Source organism: Ranitomeya imitator, chromosome 2 (genome assembly GCF_032444005.1).
Source record: "Ranitomeya imitator isolate aRanImi1 chromosome 2, aRanImi1.pri, whole genome shotgun sequence".
NCBI lineage: Eukaryota > Metazoa > Chordata > Amphibia > Anura > Dendrobatidae > Ranitomeya > Ranitomeya imitator.
In genome coordinates, this window is record NC_091283.1 from 160,403,244 (window position 1) to 160,420,621 (window position 17,378).

The 17,378-nt window shown below is 47.6% G+C and overlaps 1 protein-coding gene across 2 annotated transcripts in view; it reads left to right on the forward strand.

The window, feature by feature from the left end:
- Positions 1-5: 5 nt before the first annotated feature.
- TRAF2 (TNF receptor associated factor 2) overlaps positions 6-17,378 on the forward strand; it is a 136,803-nt gene continuing 119,430 nt past the window's right edge. Inside the window, exon 1 of one of the 2 annotated variants that reach the window (XM_069747655.1) lies at positions 6-68. The gene's annotated coding sequence lies outside the window, so the exon portion shown is untranslated. The remainder of the gene's footprint in view (positions 69-17,378) is intronic. The other variant, XM_069747656.1, reaches the window with a different exon arrangement.

Genomic DNA, 17,378 nt, shown 5'->3' on the forward strand with positions numbered 1-17,378 from the left:
CACACCTGGAAGGAGCCCATACACTCTAGCATTTACCGTTCCTTCCTGGTCGGTCGCCGCTGTCTGTGGTGAGTTTTACCGTCTCTTCTCTCCGTCTCTCTCTCTGGAGGCCGCGGGGCCTCGGTGTTTAGTACGGGGCTCCCCGGGAGGCTGAGAGGACGGTGCAGGCCGCTGCTGTGCGGTACTACAACTCCCAGCCTCTCCTCTCCCCAGCTGCTCTTTCCTTTTGTGGCAGATTGGTTTCTCTGTACTTACAACTCCGTTGTCCTTATTTCCTTATGCTCGTGTGGTACTACAAGTCTCAGCCTGAGCCACCCTTGAGTCAGTGGTGTTTATAATGGTAAATCCGTGACTTGTTCCTGCTGGGAGTTGTAATCACCAATTTACAATAATAATAATAAAAAAAAAAAACTTTTAAAAGATTGTAGGGCATGCTTAGAGTTGTAGTTCCACACCATTGTATAAGGCTAACTTTCTCTTGTTCCTGATGGGAGTTATAGTAGCTTACACACTAGTGTGGAACTACAGCTCTCAGCATTCCCTACAGCCTTTTACAGTTTAGCGTTGTACATGGGACCACGATTCCCAGCAAGTCCTGGCTGGAAACTGGGACTACAACTCCCACCGTACCCAGAAGCTCTTGGGGAAATGGTCTTTTTTGTTTTACGTGGAACGAGAACTCCCAGCATCACCCATAAATAGTGACACGCTGAGGGTAGTAGTGGGCACATCATGTGTAACGTGTCAGGGCATGCTGAGGGTTGTAGTCATTGCTTCTAAGAGTTGGGGAAAACCTTCATATAATGGAACATGACGTATGTGTGAACACGCTGGGAATTATCAGCATGAAGGCTGCTGTCGGGCACAAGCTGATGCTGGGAGTTGTAGTCCCCTGCTGGCCATGGAGGGAGCTGTGATAAGTGGAGCATTCTGGTTATTGCAGTGCGCCTGTGCGTTATATCAGTGTGACTTGTGGCCTCTGATCTCTGCCGGCTATGATGGGGCATTCAGGGTTGTGCGCAGGATAAGCCAGGTGGCGAGGGGCTGCTGCTGGGGTCCACACCTGTCAGTGTTAGTGCTGCTGGGGTCCACACCTGTCAGTGTTAGTGCTGCTGGGGTCCACACCTGTCAGTGTTAGTGCTGCTGGGGTCCACACCTGTCAGTGTTAGTGCTGCTGGGGTCCACACCTGTCAGTGTTAGTGCTGCTGGGGTCCACACCTGTCAGTGTTAGTGCTGCTGGGGTCCACACCTGTCAGTGTTAGTGCTGCTGGGGTCCACACCTGTCAGTGTTAGTGCTGCTGGGGTCCACACCTGTCAGTGTTAGTGCTGCTGGGGTCCACACCTGTCAGTGTTAGTGCTGCTGGGGTCCACACCTGTCAGTGTTAGTGCTGCTGGGGTCCACACCTGTCAGTGTTAGTGCTGCTGGGGTCCACACCTGTCAGTGTTAGTGCTGCTGGGGTCCACACCTGTCAGTGTTAGTGCTGCTGGGGTCCACACCTGTCAGTGTTAGTGCTGCTGGGGTCCACACCTGTCAGTGTTAGTGCTGCTGGGGTCCACACCTGTCAGTGTTAGTGCTGCTGGGGTCCACACCTGTCAGTGTTAGTGCTGCTGGGGTCCACACCTGTCAGCAAGACTGTAGATTTAGCAGATCAATGAGACGTCCAACTAGTATTTCAGGTCTGATTCCTGCATTGGCCTGTCTCCCATATTTGATGCAGGCTTTGCCTCTTCTTCAAGTATGATAATCCAGAATATCCACTAATCCAGCAACTATCAGATTACATTGCTGAGGGATGAATTATTCTGTGTATGTCTGGGATTTATACCACAGCTTGAGGCGTCTTTGTGCCCACCTTTCAGCCGCACCCAGCGTCTCCCCCTTTCAGCCGCACCCAGCGTCTCCCCCTTTCAGCCGCACCCAGCGTCTCCCCCTTTCAGCCGCACCCAGCGTCTCCCCCTTTCAGCCGCACCCAGCGTCTCCCCCTTTCAGCCGCACCCAGCGTCTCCCCCTTTCAGCCGCACCCAGCGTCTCCCCCTTTCAGCCGCACCCAGCGTCTCCCCCTTTCAGCCGCACCCAGCGTCTCCCCCTTTCAGCCGCACCCAGCGTCTCCCCCTTTCAGCCGCACCCAGCGTCTCCCCCTTTCAGCCGCACCCAGCGTCTTTGTACCCGCCTTTCAGCCGCCCCCAGCTTCTTTGTGTCCCCCTTTCGGCCGTACCCAGCGTCTTTGTGCCTCCCTTTCGGCCGTACCCAGCGTCTTTGTGCTCCTGTTTGGCCGTACCCAGCATCTTTGTGCCCTCCTTTCATTGTGCCCCCCGTTCGGCCGTACCCAGCGTCTTTTGTACCCCCCGTTCGGCCGTACCCAGCTTCTTTGTGCCCGCCTTTCAGCCGTACCCAGAGTCTTTGTGCCCCCGTTCGGTCGTACCCAGCATCTTTGTGCCCATCATTAGTTTACAAGTAACCTGGACGCCATCTGTGGACTCACTTGTCTATCATGTGGCCATTGAAAATGTAACCTTCCGCTCCTCCTTTCCTACTGAAGCAGATTATTTTTAGGTGCTTTTTTTTTTTTTTTAACTAATCAGTAGCAAAAAGTCCCTGTTGTGATACCAGGGAGGAGAGTATGGCTAGGGTCACATTGCGTTAGTGCAACCCGTTTAGCGCTAGCGCAATGTTTTTAATGGGGTCGCGGTAACGTCCCTGCTCTCGCAGATCCCCGATCTGCGAGAGCGGGGAACGGACCGCGGGCGCGCCAGGAATCACCGGCGCGTCGCTAGCGCGTGCCGAACATGGCACGCGCTAGTGCTGCGCGTTCCCATTGCCGTGAATGGGCGCGCTAACGGACGCGTTGCACGGCGTTAATTTCGCCGTGCAACGCTGTCCGTTAAGCACGTTCCCATAACGCAATGGGAACCCAGCCTATGGCTTATGAGCGCACACAACCCTATTTACAATGTTGAGATCTGCTCACTTGGTACTAGGATCTTTCTCTAGTAGCCTTCCACGACAGCCACCAGGAGGTTGTCTCCATTCCCTAATGGGGGACAGGAAGCACAAGAGGTTAAAAACCCCTCCCATTAACCAGTGTCTTTCCTGTCCCCCATGGGGCATGGAGAGGTTCCTGGTGCGCTGCTGCGGCGGCTCTAGCAGAGTACCTGTATTAATTTTCTTGCCGGGCACTTAAGGTCGGGCCCCCCGCGGCTTCCTCCTGCACTGTGCCTCCCGTCTCCTCGGGATTCTGGGACCGCATTCCCCGGCCTCCTGCGTCCTCTTGCGGGGACAAAGCTGGTCGGGGTGCCCGCCGGAGGCCTCCCTGAGCTCTCCGGCGTCTCCCCCTCCAGCGCACGCTGTTCAGCGACCCGGAAGTCAGGTGACGCTCCACTTCCTGGTCGGAGCTCCTGTGCAGGAGCGATACAGACCAGAACGATGGATCACCGAACGGCGTGCGAGGCACGCTGCATCCTCGCACGCCTGCCTGGGACTCTGGAGGGGGAGGGGCGGCTAATTGCCACGCGCTGGTGCAGCTTATTTTCTATATAAGCTGCGAAGACGTCTCAGGTAAGCTGCTGTAAGCATGGATGCATCTTGCCCTGCAGCTGCAGAGCCCAGCGCTCCCCAAGCCCTAGTAAGTACGGCAGAGGGGGTCCCATTTAAAGGTACATTTTTTAATATACCTTTTCTTACACGGCTTCCTCTCTCATTGCAGGGAGTCAAGCCTGGCCCTAAAAACATTACCAAGCGCAAATGTGCCACCTGTAATGTAAAAATGCCACCAGATTGGGAGAAAAAGTTATGCCAACCTTGCATGGATAAAATCGTCAGAGCGGAACACCCTTCTTTGATTGATGAAATTCGCTCCTTGGTTACGCAGGAGGTTCAAACCTCTTTGGCCACACTTGCCCCACCTCCACCGCCACCACCATCCTCACCTGGTCCATCACTCCCCAAAAAGAGAAAAATCCAGGAGTACTGAGTCAGAGTCTGAGGGGTCTTATACATCTTCCTCTGTCAAATGGGAAGATGCGTTACCCCGTAAATCTGCGGAAATTAGGAAATACCTTTTTTCCTCTGAATATATTGAGGAATTGGTATCTGCAGTGAGGAACACCATGGGGCTAAAAGAGGAATCAGTTCCTCAGTCTATACAAGACGAACTGTTTGGTATACATACTGAAAAACAACCCGGGTTTCCCGTCCATAAAAGCATAATTGATATGATTAATAATGAATGGGAATTGCCCGAGAAACGGCTAACAACGCCTCCAGACTTTAAGCCTCGGTTTCCTCTTGATGAGGACCTAATAAAATAGGACATTCCAAAAATTGATGTCCAGATGGCTAGAGTGGCAAAAAAGACGGCTCTGCCGTTCGAGGATTCCTCCCAATTAAAAGACCCCTTGGATAGGAAGATTGAGAGCCTTCTCAAAAAGTCCTGGGAAACGTCTACCTCAGCCCTCAGATTCAATATAGCATCCACCTGCGTGGCCCGCTCTCTCTTCCGTTGGATAGAAGAGTTAGAAAGCCACATCTCTCAGGGTACCCCAAGAGAGGAGGTACTGGACTCTTTGCCTATCTTACACAGAGCAACAGGTTTCCTTGCAGATGCCTCACTGGAATCTATCCGGGTGGCCGCCAGATCCTTGGTCCAGACAAATTCAGCCAGAAGAGCTCTCTGGTTAAAGATGTGGAGCGGAGACGTTACGTCAAAAATAAAACTGTGTTCTATTCCCTTTAAGGGTGACTACGTGTTTGGGCCCTCCTTAGATGACATCTTAGAGAAAGCCACAGACAGAAAGAAAACCCTTCCTGAACAGAGGCCTCCCAGGAAGCGTTTTTTTCGACCCTCCCAGCCCCAGCCCTCCCAGGGTAGAGGGAAAGGAAAAACAGGGAGGTGGAGTTATGCTAAGGGGAAGCCTAAAAACATCCTTATTCCCCAACAAACACAACAAGAAAAGCAATGACTCCGATCCGGTGGGGGGGAGGCTTTCGAACATCATTCACAGTTGGCAGAATATCTCCAACAGCCCCTGGGTGGTGAGTGTTATCCAACAGGGTCTGCTGATAGAGTTCGATGCGCCTCCTCCCAGGATCTTAAGAGTCACCTCCCTGTCATCTCGGGAGACTCAAAAGTTGATGATGGCCGGAATACAGGACTTGCTAAACTCAAGAGCTATTTCCGTGGTCCCGGTGAACGAGCAGGGGAAAGGACACTATTCCCGTATATTCATAATAAAAAAGCCTTCCGGGCAATCTCGGATTATAATAAAGCTGAAAGCTCTCAACAAATACATAACCTACCGCAAGTTCAAGATGGAGTCAGTAAAAACAGCCATCCCTCTAATAGCTCCTCATTCACATATGGCAACAATAGACCTCAAGGATGCCTATTTCCATATTCCAATACATCCTTGCCACAGGAAATACCTGAGATTTGCGGTCCAATTCAACCAAAAAATCTTACATTTCCAATACAGTGTTCTCCCCTTCGGGATCTCCTCAGCCCCAAGGGTGTTTTCCAGAGTCATGGCGGAAGCAGTAGCCCATATCAGGAGCCAAAACATCGCTATAGTCCCGTACTTAGACGACCTGTTAATAATTGGTCCTTCCGCCGAAGTTCTCAATCAGAGAGTTTCCAAAACTCTGAACATCTTACAGGGTTTGGGTTGGATTCCAAATCTAAAAAAGTCTCAGCTATCACCATCAAAGGTGAGGAAATTCCTTGGAGTCCTCCTGGATTCAGAAGGTCAAAAATCCTTCCTACCTGAGGAACATCGGATAAATCTAATTTCCAAGGTCTCACACTTCAGAAAACAACGTTCTCCGACCTTACGAGCTGCGATGTCTCTTCTGGGATCAATGACGGCCTGAATACAATCGGTCCAGTGGGCTCAGAGCCACTCCAGAGTTCTGCAGGCGCACATCTTAGGGAACTGGAACGGGAATCCAAATTCCCTAAACAGAAGAGTTTACACACCAGGGAAGGTAAAAGCTTCCTTAACCTGGTGGGCGATCCAATCAAACCTACTGAAAGGAGTAGACTGGGTGCAAGATCCGCTGATTACGGTAACAACGGACGCCAGTCAAAAAGGTTGGGGAGCAGTGGTCTCGCAAATCCCATTCCAGGGTCACTGGAATCAGAAAGAAAGCTCCAGTTCCTCCAACTCCAGAGAATTGTTAGCAGTGGAGAGGGCCCTTCTGGCAGCCAGCAGTCTCATTATAGGTCAACATGTCAGAATTTATTCGAACAATATGACGACTGTTGCGCATCTAAAACACCAGGGAAGTCCGAAGTTCAACCAACTAAGAGCAATATCAAACAGAATATTTTGCTGGGCAGAAAAACATCTCCTCTCACTTTCAGCGATACACCTCAAGGGGTCGGTGAACGTTCAGGCAGATCGCCTAAGTCGTCACGACTTGCATCCAGGAGAATGGAGCCTGAAGGCGGACGTTTTCAGAATGTTGACAGACAGGTGGGGTCTTCCCGATATAGACCTTCTAGCGTCCAGCCAGACAGGTCGAGAACTACTTCTCCCTAAACCCCAAGGACAGGTCTCAGGGAGTAGACGCCTTCGCTCATACTTGGAGGTTCCATCTAGTATACGGGTTCCCTCCAATACCGTTACTTGCGAAGACAGGATATAGTCCTCCCATCGTTCTGCCACAATCCTTCAAATCCGGAAGAACACAGATTCCATACTTTGGATGTACGACGTATAGTGTTATACTACTTAGAACATACTAAATCATTTAGAATTGACAAAAATCTCTTCGTTCATCTTTCTGGCAGAAACAAAGGCAAGAAGGTAGCGAAGAGTACCTTTGCCAACTGGATAAAAAAGGTCATTTCTGAAGCATACTCAACTCAGAATATTGCAGTTCCTGCGGGCCTAAAAGCCCATTCCACCAGATCTACTTCCGTCTCTTGGGCTGAAAGGGCTGGCGCCTCATCGGAGCAGATTTGCAGGGCAGCAACATGGTCTTCCCTACACACTTTTAATAAGCATTATAGATTGGACTTCTGGTCCAATCGGGATCTTGCTTTTGGCCGAAAGGTTCTTCAAGCTGTGGTCCCTCCCTAAATACAGAATTGGTTGGCATTCCTCCTGGTGGCTGTCGTGGAAGGCTACTAGAGAAAATAGAATTATTCTTACCGTTAATTCGGTTTCTAGGAGCCTTCCACGACAGCATTAATTCCCTCCCGATGTTCTTGGATATTTTTTCCGAGAACCTAAAGGTAACCGGTGCTATGGGTTCAGTTGTAAGTCACTGGTTAATGGGAGGTGGGAGGGGTTTTTAACCTCTTGTGCTTCCTGTCCCCCATTAGGGAATGGAGACAACCTCCTGGTGGCTGTCGTGGAAGGCTCCTAGAAACCGAATTAACGGTAAGAATAATTCTATTTTTTTTGGGGGGTGGGGTGGGGGGCGGGTCGCGCTGAAAGCTGCCGTGCCTGTCTTCAAGGATGACCAGAAAATTGCCCACACGGATAATTGCCCACACGGAAAACTCCCCACACGGAAAATTAGTAGTTAAATTCTTGTTCTATAAAATATGAACTAATCAAACAATTAATAGTAGGTTTTTACACTGGCCTTTTATCATCAATTTGTCCCTTCTAGTGCGTGAAATGTAATCTTGTCCATAAGCGCTTACTAGCAATGGCCATTTCCTTTTGTGTCAGAGTATGTGCGGCCTGTCATGGTGTTCAGCTCCACCTGAGTTAATATCTGATTTTTGTAACTTTTACAATGTCTGGTTTTCTTTGATACACAAAGAACGGCGCTGGACCAGAAGGTGCTAAAAAGTCACTTCTACTTCTTCATTTTCACAATCTTTGGAGAGTCCAGTAGCCGCCACCAGCGCCAATCATATTCACAGGTCACATCACCAGTTCTGTCATCCATTGCCGTTCTTGTGCCGCCTTCTACTACTTCATGGACTTCACGGTCTTTGCTGAATGAAGAAATCCTTGTTTTTATTTCTGTCTCACTACATGGGATGACAGTCCGGTATTGCCGGGTCCCTGTGATGGGTTCTGCTTCCTGTAACCGATGTAACAACCTCTCCTCCTCCTCTTCGTAGTCCTGGTTTGTACAATACATGAACTGGATGTTAAGAATATTTTTCTCCCTCCATTTGAGGAGTTGCCTGGGTGGTAAGATTTGGTGTGAATACGGCCTCTGGAGGCTGGAGCTGTGGCCCGTCACCTGCTCTGCATTCACCGTCTACCCCTGGTCATTCTCAGCCCTAACAAAGCTTTCTCCTCTGTCCTGTCCTAAGCTGTAACATAATAAAATAATACAGTAGTATCTAAAAACCATGGATTATTTGGTAACTCTAGACCCCACACTGTTAGACCACAGGTTGAACAGATCTGAATTCAAGATTTTTGAATTGACCTTAATAGTTTTATTTTTTAAAATATGATCCCAACACGATCCCAACTTGCATTTTGGTACAGATGTGGCTAGGAGCATAGGAGGCACGAGCAGTTTTTGACATTTTGAAATTACACGTTTTTGTTCGGAAATGCGTTTTAAAATTTTGCGCTTGCGTTCGCATAGGTAAAATATTAACAAATATACACTTGTGACATATCTGGCGAAAGCCTGTACAGTTCTGGGTAGACTGGTGTTTATTTTGTTTCTCTATCTTTTTTCTAGCCTGAGTTATGAGGGGAAATGTAAAGGCAGGCAACACCAAAATTCGCACTTTTTCCGAACTTTGAAAATCAATTAAAAAAAAAAAAATCTAGAATTTTTTTTCTTCACATTTTGAATTCTCTGACACACTATTACCAAATAACAAAATCTCAAAATAATTAAAAATATAGTGGTAAAAATAATTGGTTCACTTGACATGGAATGACCCCACACAGAAATTTGCCCTCACGGAATATTGCCAATTGCAGCATCACAAAGTTTCAGATCTTTGATATTTGAGGTGAAAGGTGAGGAAGCCAGATACTTAACCCCTTAACGACCGCCGATATGCCTTTTAACGGCGGCTGTTAAGGGTACTTAAACCACAGCGCCGTTAATTAATTTTCGCCATATTTCCGTTTTTTTTTTCATAAATAATCGCTAGTAATATCAAAGAAATGTTACCACTAACATGAAGTACAATATGTCACGAAAAAATACTCTCTGAATCAGCGGGATCTGTTAAAGCGTTCCAGAGTTATAACCTCATAAAGTGACAGTGGTCAGAATTGTAAAAATTGGCCCGGTCATTAAGTACCAAATTGGCTCTGTCACTAAGGGGTTAAAGGGCTTGCCTCAATTGAGTTTACCCTGGATTGTGGAATTTTCGATTAAATGTCCAAATAGTTGGAAATGAGTTAATATAATTATTTTTTTCCTATTCATGCTGTCAGCGTCAGCAGTGACTCTGCATGTCTGACATGTGACCGCTGAAGACTGATTGGCTGCAGCGGTTATATAAATCATTGTATGACCAGTTCTATGTCATTTGAGTTTGGCCTGCTCCAGTTCTAAGATCACTTCTAGCTGTCGGTGAGTAGGAAACATTGATTGAGCTGCTGACGTGTATTGGACGTACGTGATAAACCTAATGACCCCCCACAGAAGGAAGCAGCGCCTGCTCTACAATTTTATCTTCAGAACCTCATGTGCCGTTGGGCGGAATGTTACATATTGCAGAACATATCCTTTCTGTTTGGTTGTTTTTTTTGGCGGCGGCGCCATTTGTGTGTCTAGGAGATCCATTGGATTGGACCACCCCCATTTCTGATAAAGGAGTCCCTGAAATGTACAAGACAGTCTCCAACTCCTAGAGTCTGATATTTCTGATTAAGTTTAGATCTTTAAGAAATAAAATTCCCCTCCTCCCCCCGCTGCATGTGAATTTTGCCATTTTATTACAGCACTATAGAAGCCCATCAACCAAAGTCTACTGCGTCAGCACTGATCACTATCTAGTGTCTGTGGCGGCCTCTCCCCAGGCACGTTGGGGACAGCAGGATCGGGCAAGTTGAATTTCTCTCTACTTGATCCAGTTGATCATTGATCTCCTCTGGTTCCTGATTCCCACGCTCCTATGTCCAGCCAGAAGTTAGTTTTCCCCTTTGCATTGTATAGGAGCTGATTGTTAAATTGCCAAAACAGTGGGGACCCTTCTCCTCATTTTCCCCGTGACTGCAGCCGAGGAGATGGTAAGGAGGGTTGTGGTACCGTTTGCTGCCCCTGCATCACACTCGGCAGCAGATTATCTATGATATGACGTTTTCTGATGCTTATGACGTTTTCTGCTGCTCCGAATGATGTGACTGTCAGTTTTCTGATGGTTTTCTCTTACTCAAAGAAAAACTCAGCACTCGGGGGTTGAGCAATAGAATAGTGAAAATTGTATTTAGGCAATCCAATTGCAACATGCATTTGACGTTTCGGTCCCCGATTCCAGACCTTCATCAGAAAGCAACAGATTGCTCTGAATGTGGTATTTTGAGGAGATGTTGAGCAATGGAACTGTGGCCATAGTCACATATGCAGAAAGGCGTAATAGGACTGAAACGTCAAATATGTATTGCATAAATAAAAATGTTACTGATCTATTGCTCAGCCTCCAAGTGCCCAGTTTTTCTCTGCTTATGTTTACAGACTGGATCTTAATTCAACCCCGCTACTCTAAGGGAGTGATGTATAGTATTGTATAATATTACTATCATGTTTGTCACAGATGAAAATATGGAACAAGATAGTATTACAGTCAGCCTCTCTATAGCCTGATAACAGGGAGCAATAGATCTCCCTTAAGTGGCTATGTAGGTCGGAGTGCATGCGGCTTTGCAGGATTTCTGTTAGTTAGTGAAACAGATAAAGAGGAAGTTGTGTAACTGCTGACTGATCACTTACTGCTGGTAGAGGCCTGTGATTTGTGCTGCCCCCTGTACAGACTGAAGGTTAGTAACCCCGGTATTTGTCCTGCCCCCGGCTGTGTCAGGTGAAGCAATGGTTTCCGGAGTGATTGGTGTATATACTGGCAGGTGCACCAGGCTGGATTTAGCTCCGTTTTGTTTGGAGTCGTGTTAGGGTTTCCATAGATGTTGTAGTGATGTGTTCGCCTTGCATGTATGCCGCTCCACCACCACAGTGCATGTACAGTGAGTACGGAAAGTATTCAGACCCCTTGAAATTTTTCACTCTTTGTTTCATTGCAGCCTTTTGGTAAATTCAAAAAGTTCATTTTTTTTCTCATTAATGTACACTCTGCACCCCATCTTCACTGAAGAAAACAAATGTGGTAACTTTTGCAAATTTATTAAAGAAAAAGTGAAATATCACATGGTCATAAGTATTCAGTCCCTTTGCTCAGTATTGAGTAGAAGTACCTTTTGAGCTAGTACAGCCATGAGTCTTCTTGGGAATGATGCAACAAGTTTTTCACCCCAGGATTTGGGGGTCCTCTGCCATTCTTCCTTGCAGATCCTCTCCAGTTCCGTCAGGTTGGATGGTGAACATTGGTGGACAGGTCTCTTCAGAGATGCTTAATTGGGTTTAGGTCAGGGCTCTGGCTGGGCCAGTCAAGAATGGTCACAGAGTTGTTCTGAAGCCACTCCTTTGTTATTTTAGCTGTGTGCTTAGGGTTATTGTCTTGTTGGAAGGTGAACCTTCGGCCAAGTCTGAGGTCCAGAGCACTCTGGAAGAGGTTTTCATCCAGGATATCTGCATTCATGTTTCCTTCAATGACAACCAGTCGTCCTGTCCCTGCAGCTAAAATACATATAGCATGATGCTGCCACCATCATGTTTCACTGTTGGTATTGTATTGGGCAGGTGATGAGAAATGCCTGGTTTTCTCCACACACACCGCTTAGAATTATCACCAAAAAGATCTATCTTCGTCTCATCAGACCAGAGGATACTATTTCTCATAGTCTGGGAGTCCTTCAAGGGTTGGTTGTTTTTTTTTTGTTTTGTTTGTTTTTTTTAGCAAACTCTTTGCAGGCTTTCATATGTCTTGCACTGAGGAGAGGCTTCTGTCAGGCCACTCAGCCATAAAGGCTCAACTGGTGGAGGGCTGCAGTGATGGTTGACTTTGTGGAACTTTCTCCCATCTCCCTACTGCATCCCTGGAGCTTAGCCACAGTGATCTTGGGGTTCTTCTTTACCTCTCTCACCAAAGCTCTTCTCCCACGATTGCTCAATTTGGCTGGACGGCCAGGTCTAGGAAGACTTCTGGTGGTCTCAAACTTCTTCCATTTAAGGATTATGGAGGCCACTGTGCTCTTAGGAACCTTGAGTACTGCAGAAATTCTGTTGTAACCTTGGCCAGATCTGTGCCTTGCCACAATTCTGTCTCTGAGCTCCTTGGCCAGTTCCTTTGACCTCATGATTCTCATTTGTTCTGCCATGCACTGTGACGTCTTTTATATAGACAGGACTTGATTTGGAAAGGCGCACACCTATCAGTTCATTTAACCCCTTAGCGACCGCCGATACGCCTTTTAACGGCGGCCGCTAAGGGTACTTAAACCACAGCGCCGTTAATTAACGGCGCTGTGGAAAAAGTCCATAGCGCCCCCCAGAGGCCGATTTTCTCCGGGGTCTCGGCTGCCGAGGGTAGCCGAGACCCCAGAGAACATGATTCGGGGTTTTTTTAACCCACCCCGCATTTGCGATCGCCGGTAATTAACCGTTTACCGGCGATCGCAAAAATAAAAAAAAGGCGATCTCTTTTTAATTTTTCTGTCCTCCGATGTGATCGCACATCGAAGGACAGAGAAAAGGGGTCCCAGGTGGCCCCCCAATACTCACCTAGCTCCCCCGATGCTCCTCGTGTCTCCCGGTGGGCGCCGCCATCTTCAAAATGGCGGGCGCATGCGCAGTGCGCCCGCCGGCCGGCACCGGGAGAATCTTTGGGGTCTCGGCTGCCGGGGGTAGCCGAGACCCCAAAGAGCACGATCGGGGTCAGTATTACCGACCCCTGTTTTGCGATCGCCGGTAATTAACTGTTTACCGGCGACCGCAAAAAAAAAAAAGTAAAGTGTAATTCTCTGTCCTCTGATGTGATCGCACATCAGAGGACAGAGAAATAGGGGGATTCGGGGACCCTAGCATACTCACCTAGGTCCCTGGATCCTCTTGCTGCTCCTCCTGGCCGCCGGCAGCAGAACATGGCGGACGCATGCCCAGTGCGCCCGCCATCTGTCTCCATCTGCCGGCCGGCAGGAGAACAGCAGTTGGGGCTAAAATTAGGGTTAGGGGTAGGGTTAGGGTAGGGTTAGGGGTAGGGTTAGGTTAGGGGTAGGGTTAGGTTAGGGGTAGGGTTAGGTTAGGGGTAGGGTTAGGTTAGGGTTAGGTTAGGGGTAGGGTTCGTTAGGGTTAGGTTAGGGGTAGGGTTAGGTTAGGGGTAGGGGTAGGTTAGGGGTAGGGCTAGGGTTGGGGCTAAATTTAGGGTTAGGGTTGGGGCTAAACTTAGGGTTAGGCTTCTTTCACACTTACGTCGGTACGGGGCCGTCGCAATGCGTCGGCCCGACATACCGACGCACGTTGTGAAAATTGTGCACAACGTGGGCAGCAGCTGTAGTTTTTCAACACATCCGCTGCCCAATCTATGTCCTGGGGAGGAGGGGGCGGAGTTACGGCCACGCATGCGCGGTCAGAAATGGCGGATGCGACGTACAAAAAAACGTTTCATTGAACTTTTTTTGTGCCGACGCTCCGCCAAAACACAACTGATCCAGAGCACGACGGACGCGACGTGTGGCCATCCGTCACGATCCGTCGGCAATACAAGTCTATGGGCAAAAAACGCATCCTGCGGGCACATTTGCAGGATCCGTTTCTTGTCCAAAACGACGGATTGCGACGGAATGCCAAACGACGCAAGTGTGAAAGTAGCCCTAGGGCTAGGGTTAGGGTTGGGGCTAAAGTTAGGGCTAGGGTTGGGGCTAAAGTTAGGGTTAGAGCTGGGATTAGGGTTAGGGTTTGGATTAGGGTTCGTATTAGGGTTAGGGTTGGCATTAGGGTTACGCTTGGGATTAGGGTTAGGTTTGGGATTAGGGTTAAGGTTAGGGTTGTGATTAGGGGTGTATTGGGATTAGGGTTAGGTTTGAGGTTAGGGTTGAGATTAGGATTAGGGGTGTGTTGGATTTAGGGTTTTGATTAGGGTTATGGTTAGGGTTGACATTAGGGTTGTTTTGGGGTAAGGGTTGTGATTATGGTTGGGGTTAGTGATTAGGATTATGGATGAGGTTGGGATTAGGGCTAGGGGTGTGTTGGGGTTAGGGTTGGAGCTAGAATTGGGGGGTTTCCACTGTTTAGGTACATCAGGGGGTCTCCAAACACGACAGCCAATTTTGCGCTCAAAAAGTCAAATGGTGCTCCCTCCCTTCTGAGCTCTGCCGTGCGCCCAAACAGTGGGTTACCCCCACATATGGGGCATCAGCGTACTCGGGATAAATTGGACAACAACTTCTGGGGTCCAATTTCTCTTGTTACCCTTGTGAAAATAAAAACTTGGGGGCTACAAAATCTTTTTTGTGAAAAAAAAAATATTTTTTATTTTCACGACTCTGCATTCTAAACTTCTGTGAAGCACTTGGGCATTCAAAGTTCTCACCACACATCTAGATAAGTTCCTTGGGGGGTCTAGTTTCCAAAATGGGGTCACTTGTGGAGGGTTTCTACTGGTTAGGTACATCAGGGGCTCTGCAAACGCAGCATAATACCCGCAGACCATTCTATCAAAGTCTGCATTCCAAAACGGTGCTCCTTCCGAGCTCTGCCGTGCGCCCAAACAGTGGTTTACCCCCACATATGGGGTACCAGCATACTCAAGACAAATTGGACAACAACTTTTGGGGTCCAGTTTCTCTTGTTACCCTTGTGAAAATAAAAATTTGGTGGCTAAAAAATCTTTTTTGTGGAAAAAAAAAATATTTTTTATTTTCACGGCTCTGCATTATAAACTTCTGTGAAGCACTTGGGCATTCAAGGTTCTCACCACACATCTAGATAAGTTCCATGGGGGGTCTAGTTTCCAAAATGGGGTCACTTGTGGGGGATTTCTACTGTTTGGGCACATCAGGGGCTCTCCAAACGCGACATGGCGTCCGATCTCAATTCCAGCCAATTCTACATTGAAAAAGTAAAACGGCACTCTTTCTCTTCCAAGCTCTGCGGTGCGCCCAAACAGTGGTTTACCCCCACATATTGGGTATCGACGTACTCAGGAGAAATTGCACAACAACTTTTGTGGTCTAATTTCTCCTGTTACCCTTGTGAAAATAAAAATTTGGGGGCAAAAAGATCATTTTTGTAGAAAAAATGCAATTTTTTTTTTTTCACGGCTCTACGTTATAAACTTCTGTGAAGCACATGGGGGTTCAAAGTGCTCGCCACACATCTAGATAAGTTCCTTAAGGGGTCTAGTTTCCAAAATGGTGTCACTTGTGGGGGGTTTCCACTGTTTAGGCACATCAGGGGCTCTCCAAACGCGACATGGCGTCCAATCTCAATTCCAGCCAATTCTACATTGAAAAAGTAAAACGGCACTCCTTCTCTTCCAAGCTCTGCGGTGCGCCCTAACAGTTGTTTACCCCCACATATTGGGTATCAGCGTACTCAGGAGAAATTGAACAACAACTTTTGTGATCTAATTTCTCCTGTTACCCTTGTGAAAATAAGAATTTGTGGGCAAAAAGATCATTTTTGTGTAAACAAAAGCAATTTTTTTATTTTCACGGCTCTACGTTATAAACTTCTGTGAAGCACTTGGGGGTTCAAAGTGCTCACCACACATCTAGATAAGTTCCTTAAGGGGTCTAGTTTCCAAAATGGTGTCACTTGTGGGGAGTTTCCACTGTTTAGGTACATCAGGGGCTCTCTAAATGTGACATGGTGTCCGATCTCAATTCCAGCCAATTCTGCATTGAAAAAGTCAAACGGCGCTCCTTCACTTCTAAGTTCTGCGGTGCGCCCTAACAGTGGTTTACCCCCACATATGGGGTATTGGCGTATTCAGGAGAAATTGCATAACAAAATTTATGGTTACATTTCTGTTTTTACACTTGTGAAAATAAAAAAAATGGTTCTGAATTAAAGGGAACCTGTCACCCCCGTTTTTTGAGATTGAGCTATAAATACTGTTAAATAGGGCCTGCGCTGTGTGTTCCTATAGTGTATGTAGTGTACCCCGATTCCCCATGTATGCTGAGAAATAACTTACCAAAGTCGCCGTTTTCGCCTGTCAATCAGGCTGGTCAGGTCGGGAGGGCGTGGTGACATCGCTGGTTCTTCCTCAGCTTTACGTTGGTGGCGTAGTGGTGAAGACACAGCGCGCGATCTGCGCTGTCATCCCTTTCGTCGGTGGGGGCGGCCATCTTCCTGGGGCCGCGCGTGCGCAGATCGAGTGCTCTGCTGCACGGGGCTTCAGGAAAATGGCCGCGGGATGCCGCGCGTGCGCATTAGAGATCGCGGCGGCCATTTTCCCAAAGCCGAGATGCAAACTCGGCTTTGGGAAAATGGCCGCCGCGATCTCTAATGCGCACGCGCGGCATCCCGCGGCCATTTTCCTGAAGCCCCGTGCAGCAGAGCACTCGATCTGCGCACGCGCGGCCCCAGGAAGATGGCCGCCCCCACCGACGAAAGGGATGACAGCGCAGATCGCGCGCTGTGTCTTCACCACTACGCCACTACGCCACCAACGTAAAGCTGAGGAAGAACCAGCGATGTCACCACGCCCTCCCGACCTGACCAGCCTGATTGACAGGCGAAAACGGCGACTTTGGTAAGTTATTTCTCAGCATACATGGGGAATCGGGGTACACTACATACACTATAGGAACACACAGCGCAGGCCCTATTTAACAGTATTTATAGCTCAATCTCAAAAAACGGGGTGACAGGTTCCCTTTAAGATGTTTGCAAAAAAAAGTTAAATGTTCATTTTTTTCCTTCCACATTGTTTCAGTTCCTGTGAAGCACGTAAAGGGTTAATAAACTTCTTGAATGTGGTTTTGAGAACCTTGAGGGGTGTAGTTTTTAGAATGGTGTCACACTTCATTATTTTCTATCATATAGACCCCTCAAAATGACTTCAAATGTGATGTGGTCCCTAAAAAAAAATGGTGTTGTAAAAATGAGAAATTGCTGGTCAACTTTTAACCCTTATAACTCCCTAACAAAAAAAAATTTTGTTTCCAAAATTGTACTGATGTAAAGTAGACATGTGGGAAATGTTATTTATTAACTATTTTTTATGACATATCTCTCTGATTTAAGGGCATAAAAATACAAAGTTTGAAAATTGCAAAATTTTAAAAATTTTCGCCATATTTCCGTTTTTTTCATAAATAATCGCAAGTAATATCGAAGAAATGTTACCACTAACATGAAGTACAATATGTCACGAAAA